The sequence below is a fragment of the Scyliorhinus canicula genome, chromosome 2, assembly GCF_902713615.1.
Source record: "Scyliorhinus canicula chromosome 2, sScyCan1.1, whole genome shotgun sequence".
Classification (NCBI taxonomy): Eukaryota; Metazoa; Chordata; class Chondrichthyes; order Carcharhiniformes; family Scyliorhinidae; genus Scyliorhinus; species Scyliorhinus canicula.
The window spans coordinates 102299764-102317089 of NC_052147.1; the positions used below are offsets into that span (position 1 = coordinate 102299764).

General features: G+C 47.4%; 1 long non-coding RNA gene across 2 annotated transcripts in view; it reads left to right on the top strand.

Annotated features, from left to right (window-relative positions):
- Positions 1–13270, top strand: part of LOC119962396 — a 31087-nt gene extending 17817 nt beyond the window's left edge. The window contains exons 1-3 of one of the 2 annotated variants that reach the window (XR_005459858.1): positions 8150–8292; positions 12467–12535; positions 13120–13270. This is a non-coding gene — a long non-coding RNA (uncharacterized LOC119962396). Of the gene's footprint in view, positions 1–8149; positions 8293–12466; positions 12536–13119 lie in introns of those variants that run through there. The other variant, XR_005459857.1, reaches the window with a different exon arrangement.
- Positions 13271–17326: the final 4056 nt, after the last annotated feature.

The following is a 17326-nucleotide window of genomic DNA, read 5'->3' on the forward strand; positions in this document are numbered from 1 at the left end:
GAAGTGGACGTAATTGTTGGAGGTGCTGGGGCTGTTCGGATCAGGCAGGGGTTTGTGGATTGGGTTTGGCTGTATATAAGGCAGCAGTCATGAGAGTTTGGACAGACCGAGTGAGTTTGGGGTCCTTCAGGCTGCATCGTGGGACGAGGCCCGCTCTCCCCATTGCTCTTCACCTTGGAGGTAGGGTCTGGCAATGGCACTCGCTGGGCGGAACGGAGGCATCATGGGGATCCTGGGGGAGTTTGGCCGGTTCTCGGGGTACAAGTTGAATATGGGAAAACGAGGTGTTCCCGATTGAGACCGGAGGGCAGGAAAGGAGAGTTGCCATTTAGGGTGTTGGGGGCGAGCTTTAGATATTTGAGTACACAGCTGGCGCAGAGCTGGGCGCAGTTGCACAAACTGAACCTGGCTCAGTTGGTGGAGCAGATGAGGGCGGACTTTAAGAGGTGGGATGTGCTGCCGCTGTCGCTGGCAGAGTGGGTGCAGACAGTGAAAATGACGGTGCTGCCAAGGTTCCTGTTTGTGTTTCAGAACCTCCCAATCTTTGTCCCCAGCTCATTTTTTAAGAAGGTCAAAGGGCTGATTTCTGGATTTGTGTGGACAAGGAAGACCCCGCGGGTTAGGAGGGCTTTCTTGGAGCAAGCATTGTGGAGGGGGTGGTGGAGTCAAATATGATAAATTACTACTGGGCGGCGAATATTGCTATTGTTAGGAAATGGGTCATGGAGCAGGGGTCGGTGTGGGGGCGTGTGGAAGTGGCATCATGCAGGGGTATGTGTTTAAGGGCTTTGTTGTTGGCGCCTCTTCCGTTCTTGCCGGCCAGGTATTCCGTGAGCCCAGTGGTGGTATCGGTCTTAAGGGTGTGGGGGCATTAGAGGCAGCATCTGGGGCTGGAGGGTGCCTCGGTGTGGGCACTGATCTGTAATAACCATAGGTTTGCACCAGTGGGTTGGACACGAGGTTTAGGGGATGACGGCAGGCAGGCATTGAGCGATTTGGTGACTTGTTTATAGGGGTCAAATTTGCAAAGTTGGAGGGCCTGGAGGAAGAGTATGAGTTGCCCAGGTGGAATGGCGTTAGATATCTGCAGGTTCGGGACTTTATAAGGAGAGAGGTGCCACCCTCTCCTGTGCAGCTGCTCCTGGGATTGCTGGACAAGGTGCTGTCAAAGAACGAAATAGAGAAGGGCCCATGTCAGATATCAATCAGGAGTTGATGGAGTGGGAGGGAGCCCTGGTGGGGGACATTAAGCGTAAGTGGGAGGAGGAGCTGGGAGGGGAGGTGAGGGCTGAGACATGTGCGCAGACCTTGTGGAGGATGAACACCTCCTCGCTGTGTGAGGCTAAGCCTCATCCAGTTCAAAGTGATACATAGGGCTCATATGACGAGGCAAGGATGAGTAGGTTCTTTGCAGGGCTAGAGGATCGGTGTAGGCGGTGCAGGGAGGGGCCCGCAAATCATGTTCACATGTTCTGGGTGTGTCCCAGATTAGGGGGGGCTCTGACTGGGGATCTAAGATGTGATGTCCAAGGTTTGAGGTGAGGGACGCCGTCAGTGTCCCTGCTGATTTCATCTGTGGGAAGTGCACCCAACTCCAGCTCCTCAAAAACCGTGTTAGGGACCTGGAGCTTGAGCTGGATGAACTTCGGATCATTCGGGAGGCAGAGGGGGTCATAGATAGGAGCTTCAGGGAAGTAGTTACACCAAAGACTGGAGATAGATGGGTAACTGTAAGAGGGACTGGGAAGAAGCAGTCAGTGCAGGGACCCCCTGCGGTCGTTCCCCTGAGTAACAAGTATACCGTTTTGGATACTTGTGGGGGGGACGACTTACCAGGGGTAAGCCATGGGGTACGGGCCTCTGGCACGGAGTCTGTCCCTGTTGCTCAGAAGGGAAGGGGGGAAAGGAGTAGAACATTAGTAATTGGGGACTCAATAGTCAGGGGCACAGATAGGAGATTTTGTGGGAGCGAGAGAGACTCACGTTTGGTATGTTGCCTCCCAGGTGCAAGGGTACGTGATGTCTCGGATCGTGTTTTCCGGGTCCTTAAGGGGGAGGGGGAGCAGCCCCAAGTCGTAGTCCACATTGGCACTAACGACATAGGTAGGAAAGGGGACAAGGATGTCAGGCAGGCCTTTAGGGAGCTAGGATGGAAGCTCAGAGCGAGAACAAAGAGAGTTGTTATCTCTGGGTTGTTGCCCGTGCCACGTGATAGTGAGATGAGGAATAGGGAGAGAGAGCAATTAAACACGTGGCTACAGGGATGGTGCAGGCGGGAGGGATTCAGATTTCTGGATAACTGGGGCTCTTTCTGGGGAAGGTGGGACCTCTATAGACAGGATGGTCTACATCTGAACCTGAGGGGCACCAATATCCTGGGGGGGAGATTTGTTAGTGCTCTTTGGGGGCGTTTAAACTAATTCAGCAGGGGCATGGGAACCTGGATTGTAGTTTTGGGGTACGGGAGATTGAGAGTATAGAGGTCAGGAGCACAGATTTGACTTCGCAGGAGGGTGCCAGTGTTCAGGTAGGTGGTTTGAAGTGTGTCTACTTCAATGCCAGGAGTATACGAAATAAGGTAGGGGAACTGGCAGCATGGGTTGGTACCTGGGACTTCGATGTTGTGGCCATTTCAGAGACATGGATAGAGCAGGGACAGGAATGGTTGTTGCAGGTTCCGGGGTTTAGGTGTTTTAGTAAGCTCAGAGAAGGGGGCAAAAGAGGGGGAGGTGTGGCGCTGCTAGTCAAGGACAGTATTACGGTGGCGGAAAGGATGCTAGATGGGGACTCTTCTTCTGAGGTAGTATGGGCTGAGGTTAGAAACAGGAAAGGAGAGGTCACCCTGTTGGGAGTTTTCTATAGGCCACCTAATAGTTCTAGGGATGTAGAGGAAAGGATGGCGAAGATGATTCTGGAAAAGAGCGAAAGTAACAGGGTAGTTGTTATGGGAGACTTTAACTTTCCAAATATTGACTGGAAAAGATATAGTTCGAGTACATTAGATGGGTCATTCTTTGTACAATGTGTGCAGGAGGGTTTCCTGACACAATATGTTGACAGGCCAACAAGAGGCGAGGCCACATTGGATTTGGTTTTGGGTAATGAACCAGGCCAGGTGTTAGATCTGGAGGTAGGTGAGCACTTTGGAAACAGTGACCACAATTCGGTGACCTTGACGTTAGTGATGGAAAGGGATAAGTATACCCCGCAGGGCAAGAGTTATAGCTGGGGGAAGGGCAATTATGATGCCATTAGACATGACTTAGGATGTGTTGGTTGGAGAAGTAGGCTGCAAGGGTTGGGCACACTGGATATGTGGAGCTTGTTCAAGGAACAGCTATTGCATGTTCTTGATAAGTACGTACCAGTCAGGCAGGGAGGAAGGGGTCGAGCGAGGGAACCGTGGTTTACCAAAGAAGTGGAATCTCTTGTTAAGAGGAAGAAGGAGGCCTATGTGAAGATGAGGCGTGAAGTTTCAGTTGGGGCGCTTGATAGTTACAAGGAAGCGAGGAAGGATCTAAAGAGAGAGCTGAGACGAGCAAGGAGGGGACATGAGAAGTCTTTGGCAGGTAGGATCAAGGAAAACCCAAAAGCTTTCTATAGGTATGTCAGGAATAAAAGAATGACTAGGGTAAGAGTAGGGCCAGTCAAGGACAGTGGTGGGAAGTTGTGTGTGGAGGCTGAGGAGATAAGCGAGATACTAAATGAATACTTTTCGTCAGTATTCACTCAAGAAAAAGATAATATTGTGGAGGAGAATGCTGAGACCCAGGCTATTTGAATAGATGGCATTGAGGTGCGTAGGGAAGAAGTGTTGGCAATTCTGGACAAGGTGAAAATAGATAAGTCCCCGGGGCCGGATGGGATTTATCCTAGGATTCTCTGGGAAGCCAGGGAAGAGATTGCTGAGCCTTTGGCTTTGATTTTTAGGTCATCATTGGCTACAGGAATAGTGCCAGAGGACTGGAGGATAGCAAATGTGGTCCCTTTGTTCAAGAAGGGGAGTAGAGATAACCCCGGTAACTATAGGCCGGTGAGCCTAACGTCTGTGGTGGGTAAAGTCTTGGAGAGGATTATAAAAGATACGATTTATAATCATCTAGATAGAAATAATATGATTAGGGACAGTCAGCATGGTTTTGTGAAGGGTAGGTCATGCCTCACAAACCTTATCGAGTTCTTTGAGAAGGTGACTGAACAGGTAGACGAGGGTAGAGCAGTTGATGTGGTGTATATGGATTTCAGTAAAGCGTTTGATAAGGTTCCCCACGGTCGGCTATTGCAGAAAATACGGAGGCTGGGGATTGAGGGTGATTTAGAGATGTGGATCAGAAATTGGCTAGTTGAAAGAAGACAGAGAGTGGTAGTTGATGGGAAATGTTCAGAATGGAGTTCAGTTACGAGTGGCGTACCACAAGGATCTGTTCTGGGGCCGTTGCTGTTTGTCATTTTTATAAATGACCTAGAGGAGGGCGCAGAAGGATGGGTGAGTAAATTTGCAGACGACACTAAAGTCGGTGGAGTTGTAGACAGTGCGGAAGGATGTTGCAGGTTACAGAGGGACATAGATAAGCTGCAGAGCTGGGCTGAGAGGTGGCAAATGGAGTTTAATGTGGAGAAGTGTGAGGTGATTCACTTTGGAAAGAATAACAGAAATGCGGAATATTTGGCTAATGGTAAAATTCTTGGTAGTGTGGATGAGCAGAGGGATCTCGGTGTCCATGTACATAGATCCCTGAAAGTTGCCACCCAGGTTGATAGGGTTGTGAAGAAGGCCTATGGTGTGTTGGCCTTTATTGGTAGAGGGATTGAGTTCCGGAGCCATGAGGTCATGTTGCAGTTGTACAAAACTCTAGTACGGCCGCATTTGGAGTATTGCGTACAGTTCTGGTCGCCTCATTATAGGAAGGACGTGGAAGCTTTGGAACGGGTGCAGAGGAGATTTACCAGGATGTTGCCTGGTATGGAGGGAAAATCTTATGAGGAAAGGCTGATGGACTTGAGGTTGTTTTCGTTAGAGAGAAGAAGGTTAAGAGGTGACTTAATAGAGGCATACAAAATGATCAGAGGGTTAGATAGGGTGGACAGCGAGAGCCTTCTCCCGCGGATGGAGGTGGCTAGCACGAGGGGACATAGCCTTAAATTGAGGGGTAATAGATATAGGACAGAGGTCAGAGGTGGGTTTTTTACGCAAAGAGTGGTGAGGCCGTGGAATGCCCTACCTGCAACAGTAGTGAACACGCCAACATTGAGGGCATTTAAAAATTTATTGGATAAGCATATGGATGATAAGGGCATAGTGTAGGTTAGATGGCCTTTAGATTTTTTCCATGTCGGTGCAACATCGAGGGCCGAAGGGCCTGTACTGCGCTGTATCGTTCTATGTTCTAAGGTTCTGGGGATGGAGGTGGCAATATTCAGGGTGTCGGAAGACCCGGGCGTCCAGGGGGTGAGCGAGGCCTATGTTTTCACCTTTGCCTCCCTGATAACCGGGAAATGGATCTTGCTCGGGCGGCGGGACCCAAGGAATTCCTGAGGTTGCTGAAGGTTAAGTTCGCCTTGAGGGGGTCGGTGGATGGGTTTGCCTGGAGGTGGAAGCCGTTTGTTGATTTCTTTAAGGAAGTTTGAGAGGTCAGCAAGGGTTAAAATGGGGAAGGCGGGATGTGAGGAGGAGTTGGCGGAGCATTTTGTGGGTGTTGGTTGTTTATTGAGTTGTTTGGTTGTTCTTTTAATACTGTTTATATATGAAATATATGAAAATGCCTTGAAAAGAAGTATTTTTTTTTAAAATCCATGTCTGGACATGGCACTGGTGCCACACTGTCTCTTTGTTGAAATGGAGACTCCTGCAGCACATGCTGTCGGTCAACTTCTCGGAAGATCAACGATGCCTGTACACTTTGGTCAGTCGCTGGCCTCCCCATCTGGGTTCCTCCTCGGCCTGATGGGCGGCTGGGTCTTCAGGGTGTGCGGCGGTCCCCTGCACATGGGGTGCCTCCCCCAGCCTGGGTCGACGCTGCTACTTTCTCCGGCGTCTGGCAACCTGGGCTGCCCACCAACACCGCGGGTCTTTACGGTACCGACAACACCAACCATATTGTTTTATTTGTAAGGAATTAGAGAAGGAGAGAGACCAACAATCAGTTAAGGCTGCCACAGTGGGACCCCCAAGCCTCCCCCACTTGTACATGTCTTGCCTTCTCTCAGAGTGCCATCCACCGAGCCAGTTATGCTGGGGAACCTCACTCTGCACAGTCACCCCCCGCCACATCGGAAGCCCCCAAACCCCAGACCCCAGACCTCTGCTGGGAACATTAGGGGGACCGTGCTCAAACGCCCTCCCCTGATCCACACACTTATCCTTTGGTTGTGAGGATATCCCCAGTGCTGAAGCCCTGCTCTTGAGAGTTTGATTGTTGGCTGCTGCCTCAATCATGCTGAGGATCAGAGAGTTCTGGCATAGTGATCAGGCAACAGAGTTTAATTGAAATGCAATTCACTAATCATCCTCTGAGACATACTGTGTGTGCCCACGAGACGCCACTTGAGAGTTGAGGAGTGTGAAGTGTTATCACAACTAATAAGGCCAATTCCTTATTTGCAATAGCCTTCGGCTATGAGTTCAGAGACTGCTCGCAGTCAAAGGGAGTTCAAGTGACTTTCAGCATAGAACCAAGAGCAGGGCTCTGCCCTGGAACTGTCTGGTAGGACAGAGAGGCAGCAGCTGTAGTAGCCCCTGTTATTGCTCGCCACAATATTTAAAGATGGCTCGAAGGTCTCACAGATGCTAAGCCCCTCAGCCCCCCCCCCCCCCATCCCCCGGATCAGGGTGACCACCGACCTGCAATGCTTCAGCCCCTCAAACCAGCCCAACCCCCTCAAAGGGGAACAGGGGGCCAGCAGCTCCAGTGCTCTTGAGCTCCATGCCACAAAATGGAAATGGCTACTCACTTCCTCAATCCCCTCAGCACCCACTGCATCAGCTTCACGTGTTTAAACAGGAGTACTAAAAAAAATGGTGTGATTTTTCTCTGGGGAGTGGGTTAATTCAACAGGAGGCTGTTGCATTCGACTTCAATCTCGCTAATGAGATGGAAGTGAATGCAAATGAGATTTAATGATATTCTCGCCATTTTTGGAGAGATTCGGAAATCGCTATCGGGAGCGGGTCAGTTAGATTGCAAACTGATTTGCGCCCGGTGCAAATCTCGATTTTGGCCTTCCCCGCTGTTTAACCGGCACAACCAAATCGGCGCCGGGCGCAATGCGGTGGTTAAATCGCGGCCAAAGTTTTCCACGCCAGGCAACATCCAGATGAATCTCCTTTGCACCCTCTCTAGTGCAGTCACATCCTTCCGATAGTGTGTCGACCAGAATTGCACACAGTACTCCAGCTGTGGCCTAACTACAGTTCCATTATAACCTCCCTGCTGTTATATTCCATGCCTCCACCTAATAAAGGCAAGTATCCCACATACCTTCTTAACCACTTTATCTACCTCTCCTGCTGTCTTCGGGGATCTTTGGACATGCATCTCAAGATCACTCTGGTCCTCTGTATTTCCTAAGATCCTACCATTCCGGGAGGAATAAGGGACCGAGAAACAGGAGAAGCATCAGGGCCCGTGATTTCACTCCCTGACCCTAACCCTCAGCAACTACCCTGTCAAGCACCCATCAAAGTCTGACATGCTTCAATAAGGGTGGGAAAGATAGAGTTTTTTTAAATCAGAAACCAAAACTTATTCACACTAAGCAATTCTACTGCAATATGTTCAGCCAATATGCAAGTAAAAACACTGACAAGCCTTGCAAGAAACTTAATTAGAATTGCCTAATTACTGTGCGCTTGGTGGTGCTCAGAATGGAGCTGCACTTGTTAATCCCTTAAGTGAAACACGTTTAACGTGACTGAGTCGCATTTACTCATCATATGTTGTGGCTCATGAGCTAATCTTTCTGAAAGATTAGAATTAGTGATGAGATTTTTTTAGCTCAAAGCAGAATAAAAGGAGAGGTGTTTTATTTTGTCCTGTGATTAGCTGTGTTGCTGATTTGTTGCCCAGGTTGTTTAAATGAGTTGTGACAGAGGGTTAAAAATTGGATTTTGTATACTCGACAGCAAAAGCATTGTTTTAATGAACGGAAAAGTGGAAAGTGGGTGTACAATTTATCGTGGGAGAAGAATTTGTACCCTCACCCCTTCACACGTGCGAAAACAGCGCTGATAGGAATTTACTGTGAAAGCATTCACTCCAAACCACACGCCAAGGACATTCAACAGGGGATGAGGTGAGGTGGGGAGGGAGGAGCTTGTGATACCAGCGGCAAATGCTCCAAAGTGTTGTACAAACTCACTCAGTACTCCATTTTAGCAGACAGTGAGTTAGTTAAAGTAAACAGCTTAATGGTTTAATTACAACAGCTAAGTGCCACATATTTACAGGCTGATGAGATGATTACTAACAGCACACAAAATTATTTTCATCTCCTAATCTTACTAAAACAGTGAGGAAGAAAGAACTTGCATTTAGATAGCACCTTTCTCAACCTCCGGACGTTTTAAAGTGCTTCACGGTCAATGAAGTGCTTTTGAGGTATAGTCACCATTGAAATATAGAAAACTTGGCTGCCAATTTGCGCACAGCAAGCTCCCACAAGGAACAATGTGACAATGCACAACTTGCATTTTGTGGTGGCGTTGACCCGGACACCAGGAAAAACTCCTCATGCTCTTCAAACACTGAACTTTCAAGTCGCCAGCCGAGGGCAAAAAGGTCTCTGTTCAACATCCCCCCCCCCCCGAAGGGACAGGGCCCCTGATAGGGCAGCATTCCCTCCGAGTGTCACTCTCACAACTCAGAAACGTCTGACTCAGAGGCAAAAGCGTGGCCCTCTGATTCATGGCTGGCACTTTTGTTAAATGTTTTGCTACTAATTCTGGGACCTGACAGCTCTGCAGTTGTGAATCACCTGAATGTCACTGTGGGGAGAACTTTGACAAAATCATAAGGCAACAAATTACGATACAATGATTGCTATGGAGATGCGTGCAAGCTAGCAACTGTTTGACAGTTTTGATACAAATCTTCCATTTTGTTACTTAAAGCACAGTGTTGAAGATTCTGATTAGTCTATCTTTCTGAATCGCGTCTGATAATTAGCCATTTTAACCTTTCCCCTTCACTACAGTGATCTTTAATTCCATATTAAGTACACACAGCATATTGCACACTCACATCATCCACTGTTACACCATCATCCCTCACCTAGAATAATCTCAGGTTATGGCAATAGTTTCCATCAGTATCTTACTGTACTGGGGTAACCCAATAGCCCCTCCTAACCTTTTTGGAAACTAAGGGCAATTTAGCATGGCCAATCCACCTAACCTGCACGTCATTGGACTGTGGGAGGAAACCGGAGCACCCGGAGGAAACCCACGCAGACAGAGGGAGAACGTGCAGACTCCGCACAGACAGTGACCCAGCAGGGAATCGAACCTGGGACACTGGCGCTGTGAAGCCACAGTGTTAACCACTGTGCTGCCATGCTGCCCACGGTAGTTTGAATTATGGAACTAATTTAAATAAATATAGTGGGAAATGACTGTTAGAATACCTATAATCATCTGCACCCCAGAAACTGCCCTATGTTTTGTATGGCTTTACTAGTAAGTGTATGCATGTGCCATGTTGCCCTGTGTTTGGGGTGGGTTTCAGCCCTGTTATTTGAAAACCTGGCCAGGGTGAACATGGCGAGAAAAGTGACTGTTAATGATTTTTCCACTGGAGTTGTGGTGAGATTAATCTTTAATTCCAGGAGAGGAGACTCAAGGCCAGTCTAGATGGATTGGAAATCTGCGTAACTGGGCCATTGTTCTGCTTCTGATATCTCCTGTTCTGCAGAGTACTCCCACTGTGAAATGCAAAGTGATTCGGACAATTTCTCTCCAATTCTGCCATATATCGCTCTTTGTGCATCGGATGATCTGGCTACCACTGAAGGGAGGTTGTTATATTGTGTTCTTCTCATTTCATAACACTGGCAAAAAGCACTGTCGAGAGGGGTGGAGGGGGGGGGGGGGGGGGGGGGGGGCGGTAATACAGGCCCTCAGTGACCTCTACATTTAAAGACTTGAATTCATAGAACAGTGTTCACAGCCTCAGGACATCACAAAAAGAAATAGATGAACTTTCATTGTCGTGTTGCTATTGGTGAGATCTGGCTTCTTGCTCATTGGCTGTTGCTTTCTCAACTTAACAACTGTGACTGCATTACGAAACAATAAGACGATGCCACTCAATGCCACCTACCCGCCATGGAGCCATCACCATTAGTACCCCTGCCGAATGGAAATTCTATCCAGCTGGGTTTTGCGATATTCAATTTATCCGCAGCCTCAACAGCTTTCTGGAAGAGAAAATTCCATGAATGGGATTTTCTGGACACGCCACGTAGGACCCACCACGCCGATCCAACCAAATGTCCATTGACTTCGGCGGGACCGGAAGACCTACCAGCGAGGGGGGAGGGGGGGGAGGGGGAGGGGCAGGCCGGAAAATCCTAGCCCAAATTTCCACTCGAAGAAGTGCTCCCCTGATCAATGTGCCCAAGGCCTCGTGATTGCCTGGCCATGCAGCATTTCAAAGGTTCCGGCACAGGCCACCACACAATTTAGCCCCCCCCCGACTATGTAATAAAATGTAGGGAGCCCATGCACTTCAATTTGAGGGTTGATATTTCCTGACATCATCCCTTAATGGACTCACTATAATTTGAAGGCCTTGTTCTGAATATAAGCCTCGTTTCACCATTGATTCCTTTCAGCTTTTCATACTGAAATACTTATTGGCCGGGATTTTCCATTCCCCCACCCTGCCCCTGCGACTCGTTGGCCGCCAGTGGAATCTTCCAGTACCGCCGATGTCAGCGGCCTTTGCCAAATCTCAGATCCTCCACCGCAGTGGGGCCCATCGCGGATGATCCCATCGGTGGAAATGTCTGGAAAATCCGGCCCAATTATGCTCTTGTATCCTGAAAAGTGCCACAGAAATGCAACCTCTTGCTTTATAACAGTTTCCTGTGCCTGGGTCAAGAAGGAGTTAAAGCTTCAATGGAGACCCATGAAATTTGTTCTCGGTCGGGTTATCATTTCACACTTAAGCAGCTGCTAATGAACTGTTATTTCCCCATATCACTGATCCGCCATCAGTTCAAAAATCATGGTCACTGACCTCGAAAATTCAGCCAAAACTCCTGGCTGTGTAATTAAATGTTATTGGTAACTAGATGTCATCTGTAGCACTTTATATTGTGGCAATTAATTGTCATGGAGAGCATTTGCAATCAGGCTCATTCAAATCAATCCAATTAAGAGTATCCCAATGGACTCTCTGGTGTCTACATTGGGCTGAAAGTTCACTTCAAATAATATTTCAATGAAGCTGTTTTGGAAGCATTTAATCAGAATATGTATGTGAAGAATTTTTCTCCGGCTGCCACCAACGGGACTTTCCTGTTCCGTCAGTTATTTGTACGGCTCGCCTCATTTTCCAGCACCGCTCCATAATACTCCGACAGTGTCATAAACGTCTGCCCTACCTTTTCTTTATGTTTATAAAATTTTACAAAGGTGGGGTCCCCCCCCCCCCCACCCCCCCCACCCCCCCCCCCCCCCCCCCCCCCCCCCCCCCCCCACCCACCATACCATTGGCCAGCGGTGGAATCTTCTGATCCCACCTTTGTCAGGAGGGTTTCCTATTGTTCGCACCCTCTGTCGGCAGTCAACCTGCAGTGGGGATTCACCATTAGAACATATAACATAGAAAATACAGTGCAGAAGGAGGCCATTCGGCCCATCGAGTCTGCACCGACCCATTTAAGCCCTCACTTCCACCCTATCCCCATAACCCAATAACCCCTCCTAACCTTTTTAGTCACGAAGGGCAATTTAGCATGGCCAATCCACCTAACCTGCACATCTTTGGGCTGTGGGAGGAAACCGGAGTACCCGGAGGAAACCCACGCACACACGGGGAGAAAGTGCAGACTCCGCACAGACAGTGACCCAGCCGGGAATCGAACCTGGGACCCTGACGCTGTGAAGCCACAGTGCTATTCACTTGTGCTACCGTGCTGCCCATTGACAGTAGACGGCCCAGAAAGCTTTGGTCATTGTCTATCCCCACAACTCTTTAATCGGTCGATTGTGTAAATCGCACTCCAGAAACTTTAGCACAAAAGTCGTGGCCAATACTCCAGTGCTTACTGAGGCAGTATTGCACTCCCAGAGGTGCCAGCTTTCAGGTAAGATGTTAAACTGAGGCCCACTCTTTCCTCTCAGGTGGGCTTCAAAGATCTCACTGCACTGCTCGAGAAAGAACGGGGGGTAGGGGGTTCTACCCAGCGTTTTGTGTCCACTATTTATCCCTCTTTTAACAGTGATCTCTCTGTCTGTCTGCAGTCTGTTCCAGTCTGAGAAGAAAATGTGGTGCTCCTTCATCACACGTTTATGAGCACCTCTGGATAACAGGTTGGATTTAAAAACATTTTTTTGTAAAGTGTGCTGAGAAGCAGTAAATGTAGCTTTTGTGAAGTGCTCTGACCTGTTCGAGATTAAATAAGCCACTGCTGAAGTTTATAAACCAGCAGCCAACTTATATTACTTTATGTTTGAAGAGAAAAATAGCAACTTCTAGTTTTTATCTCAAATGTCTTGATTGGTGAGATGGTGGAGTTAATATTACTGTTCTACTACCCTCCGTTTACTGCATTTCCAAATTTCATGTCATCTGCACACTGTTCACTCAAGTGCAGGTCATTCTGATATATCAGAAAGAAAAACAGTCGGACTGCCAATCCTTGGGGAACACCATTGGGCACATCCATTCAGTCTGGATTAGAACTGTTCGCCACTATTCTCTATTCCCTGTCCCTTTGCTCGTTTTGTGTTCATGTTACTGCTTCTTTACATCAATCGGTTTCAATTGTGTCAGCAATGTGTTTATAAAAGCCATGGATTCCCTTTTATGTTTGCCATTAATCTATTCTCATCCTCTCCCTCTCTCTCCGCTGATCCTATTCCCTGTTTTTGATCTCCGAACTTTCTATATTCAGCTTGAATCCGGACTGGATTGTGAACCCATAAAGACAGAGATTAAATTAAATGGAATTAATCATCGGGATCCCAAAGCTTCCATTTGTTCGTTGATAATGGGGGCCAGAGAAGATCAAGAAGCGTCATCTTATTTGTCCAAGATGAAAAATGTGTGAAATTTTAATAAAGATTTATTGAAACATTGTAATGAAATGCTGCCTGTAACTCTGCTGCTGTGTGAAATTTCCCTTGATGTCTCCTGACCCCAATTAGGGGAAAGCACGGGATGGTATGATGGGCTTGGATGACTAACTGCGTCGTATTTTAAATGAGCTGTCAGTTTTCGCAGAATGTACCATGCTCAGGCTATAGGAGGCAGTTCATCCTTTGATCTTTTTATCTCATCTAATATCCAAAGGATGGATCAGATATTTAAAATGCCTGTTTTCTTAGAATTCTTGTGGCACATGATGAGGAATTGTTGGATGTTGCAATGATTAAAGTTTTGAATTTTCCTCATCATGCAAGGGATATTTCAATGTTCAGGATGTGATCTTTACTTTTAATCAATTCTTGGGATATGGGCATCACTGGAAGAACAGACATTTATTGCCTATCCCATGTTTCCCTCGAGAAATTGGTGGTCAGTGCTGTGGATCCCAATTGTTGCTGATGGCTGCATAATGTCAGCTATTCTCAAAAATTAAATCCCTTTGCCCAAAGAGGGCCAAACTCTGAATATTATACACCTTTCAATCCCTGGTTATCCAGTCTGTGGAGTCATTCCCAATGTTTCCCCATTTCGCAGGACTTCCACTTGCAAAAGTGCACCCACCTGTAATAAAAGTATGAGGAATGCACGGTTCAATCCCACTTTAACCTGCAAAATGTCTCCTTAGTTTCTGTTGAGTAGCTCTATCAGTTTCGCCTTGTCACTCGATCGCAACCCCTCATGATTTTGAACATCTTTATTAAATATCTCCCCCAGCCCTCTCTGCCCTAAGTTGAGTAGCCCCAGCTTCTGGAATACCTCTACATAACTGCAGTCCCCCTATCCAATCTATCATTTAAGTAACAGTTCGATGGAGATTCGTGTGTTGTCTGTGGATCATCAGGAAAACCAGGTGCTGAGGCACCAATATGGCACAGTCCGTAACTATTCCCAGTTTGCAGCTTTTGTCAACTACTGACTATGTGCCTTTTTAATTATCATTTACTTCAGCAGTATCTGTGCCTTGGAAAGCAGGTCATAATCATCTGCAAATTAGTCAGTCAGAAATCACTTTCTTTGTAGAATGCTTCAGTTATGTGGAGAGATTAGAGAAACTGGGATTGTTCTTGGAATTCAGAAGGTTTAATGTCAGGGGAAAGAACAACTTTATACTGCATGAGTTGTTGTTTTCCCTGAGTGCAAGATGAACAACTTTGACAAAACATCTTTTTTCAGCAATGCTCAAGTTCTATACAACCAAATGACTGTTTAAGGGAGAGGTAATGAAGATGTTGAAAATTATGAGGGATTTTATAGAGTAGGTAGGGAGAAGCTAGTTCACTGGCAGAAAGATATGAAGCAACTGACAGTGAGAAGATGAGAATATTTTTATGGAACAAGTTGTTATGATCTTGATGCACCAAGGGCGGCAAAGTGGTTAGCACTGCTGCCTCACATCACCAGGGACCCAGGTTCGACTCCAACCTTAGGTGACTGGCTGTGTGGAGTTGGTACATTCTCCCCGTGCCTGCGTGGGTTTCCCCCCACAGTCCAAAGATGTGCATGTTAGGTGCATTGGCCGTGCTAAATTGCCCCCTAGTGCCCAAAGTGTGGGTGGGGTTGCAAGAAAGGTGTGGGGGAGTGGGCCTGGGTGGGGTGCTCTTTCGGAAGACCGATGCAGACTCGATGGGCCCACTGTAGGGATTCTATGACTGAAAGGTTGGTGGGGCGAAGCAGGATTCCTAACTTCCAAAAGGGAATTAGATATGTACTTGAAAAGGGCACATTTTGATGGCTATGGGGGAACATGGAGGTGGCTAGGACTAATTGGATCATTCTTTCAGAGCCAGCACGGGTGCACTGAGGTGAATGGCCTACACATGTGCCGAATCCCAACTCACACCATGTCCCATTCGCCCATCATCCCTGGCTTGCATTGGTTCCCAGTTAATTAGAATGAATAAATTAAGAAACGCGCTGACTGGAATGCTTAGCAGAGAAATTTGGCCTGATCATGAGAGTGACTTTCCTACTTGAAGTGGAAGTGCACAATGCAACTTAATAATCAGTGGCAGAAAACCCTCATCACTGCAAATGGAAAAGTCGTGATCATTTTGAATTGCTGCAGTGTTTCTCCCTCTGCTACCTCAACTCCTTTGGCTGTTTACAACCCGAATTATACACAGAGCAGCTTCTAACCTATCCAAAAGCAACCAGAGCAGGAGACAAGCAATGTTGCATTAGGGAAATTCATCTTGAATTTTAAAATCTGCATCCTTGTTTTCAGATCCCGCGCCCACCTCCCCCCCTCCCCCCCCATCCCATCCACCCCCCCCCCCCCCCACCCCCCCCCCCCCCCCCACCCCCCCCCCCCCACCCCCCCCCCCCCCCCCCCCCCCCCCCCCCATGAATCTCCTCCAGATCTACCACCTGCTTAGATATTTGCATGCATTCCTCCAATTCTGGCCTCTGGCATCCCACCCACCCCCCCGCCCCCCGTCCAATTCCAATTCTTCTACCACTGGCGGCCATGCCTTTAGCTGCTTAGGCCCTCAGGCAAGCTCTGGAATTCCCTCTTCAAACCTCTCCACTTCTCTACCTCCTTGTCCTCCTTTTAAGGCGCTCCATAAAACGGACCACTTTGTCCGAGCTTTTGATGACCTGCCCTAATATCTCGTTTTGTAGTTGTGTCAAATTTCATTTGATAGCGCTCCCGTGAAGTACCTTGCCGCACATTTAACTATATTAAACATGCAATTTGAGTGCAAGTTCTTGTTTATGGTTCTATGCCACAGGGGCTGATTTACATGGTCGCAAACGCATGGGGTACCATCACATTGAGCTGCGTTACCGCACAAACTACGAACCACACTGCATAACCATAAGCCACGTAAGAAATGACTGTGGACATTACAAAAGTAAATTCTATATTCTCTGGAGTAATTGAATATTTAATTAATTCCCATTCTGGGATGTGACAAGATTTATCATGCTATAATTTAATAATGAATTCGTAGAGAGGAAAAAAAAATAAGTCTAAGCATAATTTGAGATTCTGGATCGAAGCCAGGGAAGACATTTGATAGGCTCTCCTCACACTCTCATTCTGTTCAATCAGGGTTAATAAGACTTAATTAGAATGAATACATTAAGAAACGCGCAAACTGGGAGGCATAACAGAGACATTTGGCCTGATCATGAGAGTCACTTTCCTACTTGAAGTGGAAGTGCACAATGCAACTTAATAATCAGTGGCAGAAAACCCTCATCACTGCAAGTGGAAAAGTGGTAATCATTTTGAATTGCTGCAGTGTTTCTCCCTCTGCTACCTCAACTCCTTCCGTTGTTTACAACCCAAAATTATATACTTAGCAGCTTCCAACCTCTCCTAAAGCAACCAGAACAGGAGACAAGCAATAGCAATGTTGCATTATTGAAATTCATCTTGAAACTGCATTGTGGAGACGTGAAGAACAAATTATAAAATGACAGATTATGCAAAATAGGTAACAGTTACATCTGCATCAGGAATGCAGGACATGGAAAGAATTCTGATCCGATGGGGTGTTTTTTGTAAATTTAGTTCTCAGACTGAGAGTGTCACTGGCAGTGGAGGATGTAGGTGTGGGAGCTGCTGCCATGGGACCCTTGGCAAGTCACTGCAGTGCATCCTGTAGTTAAACCTTGCACCAATCTCTTCTGTGGTCAAATTGTTTTTGGCTCCACTCAGGCCTCGTGTGATGCCTCTGGGAGTTTACCTACTGGGTGGTTGAGTCATACAGGTGCAAGAAGGCAGGTTCCTGTTCCATTAGCTAATCTCAATGGCAGGAGCATCACAGTTCTCCTTCTATTAGGAGTGGCTCATTGGTCGCGTTCTTGCCTTGGAGTCAGAAGGTGGTGGGTTCATAATCTTGTTCCATGGCTGAGATGTTAAGGGATGCTGGTGGAATAGAACCATAGAAAAGGTACAGCACAGAAGGAGGCCATTCTGCCCATCTTGTCCATGCCAGCCCAAA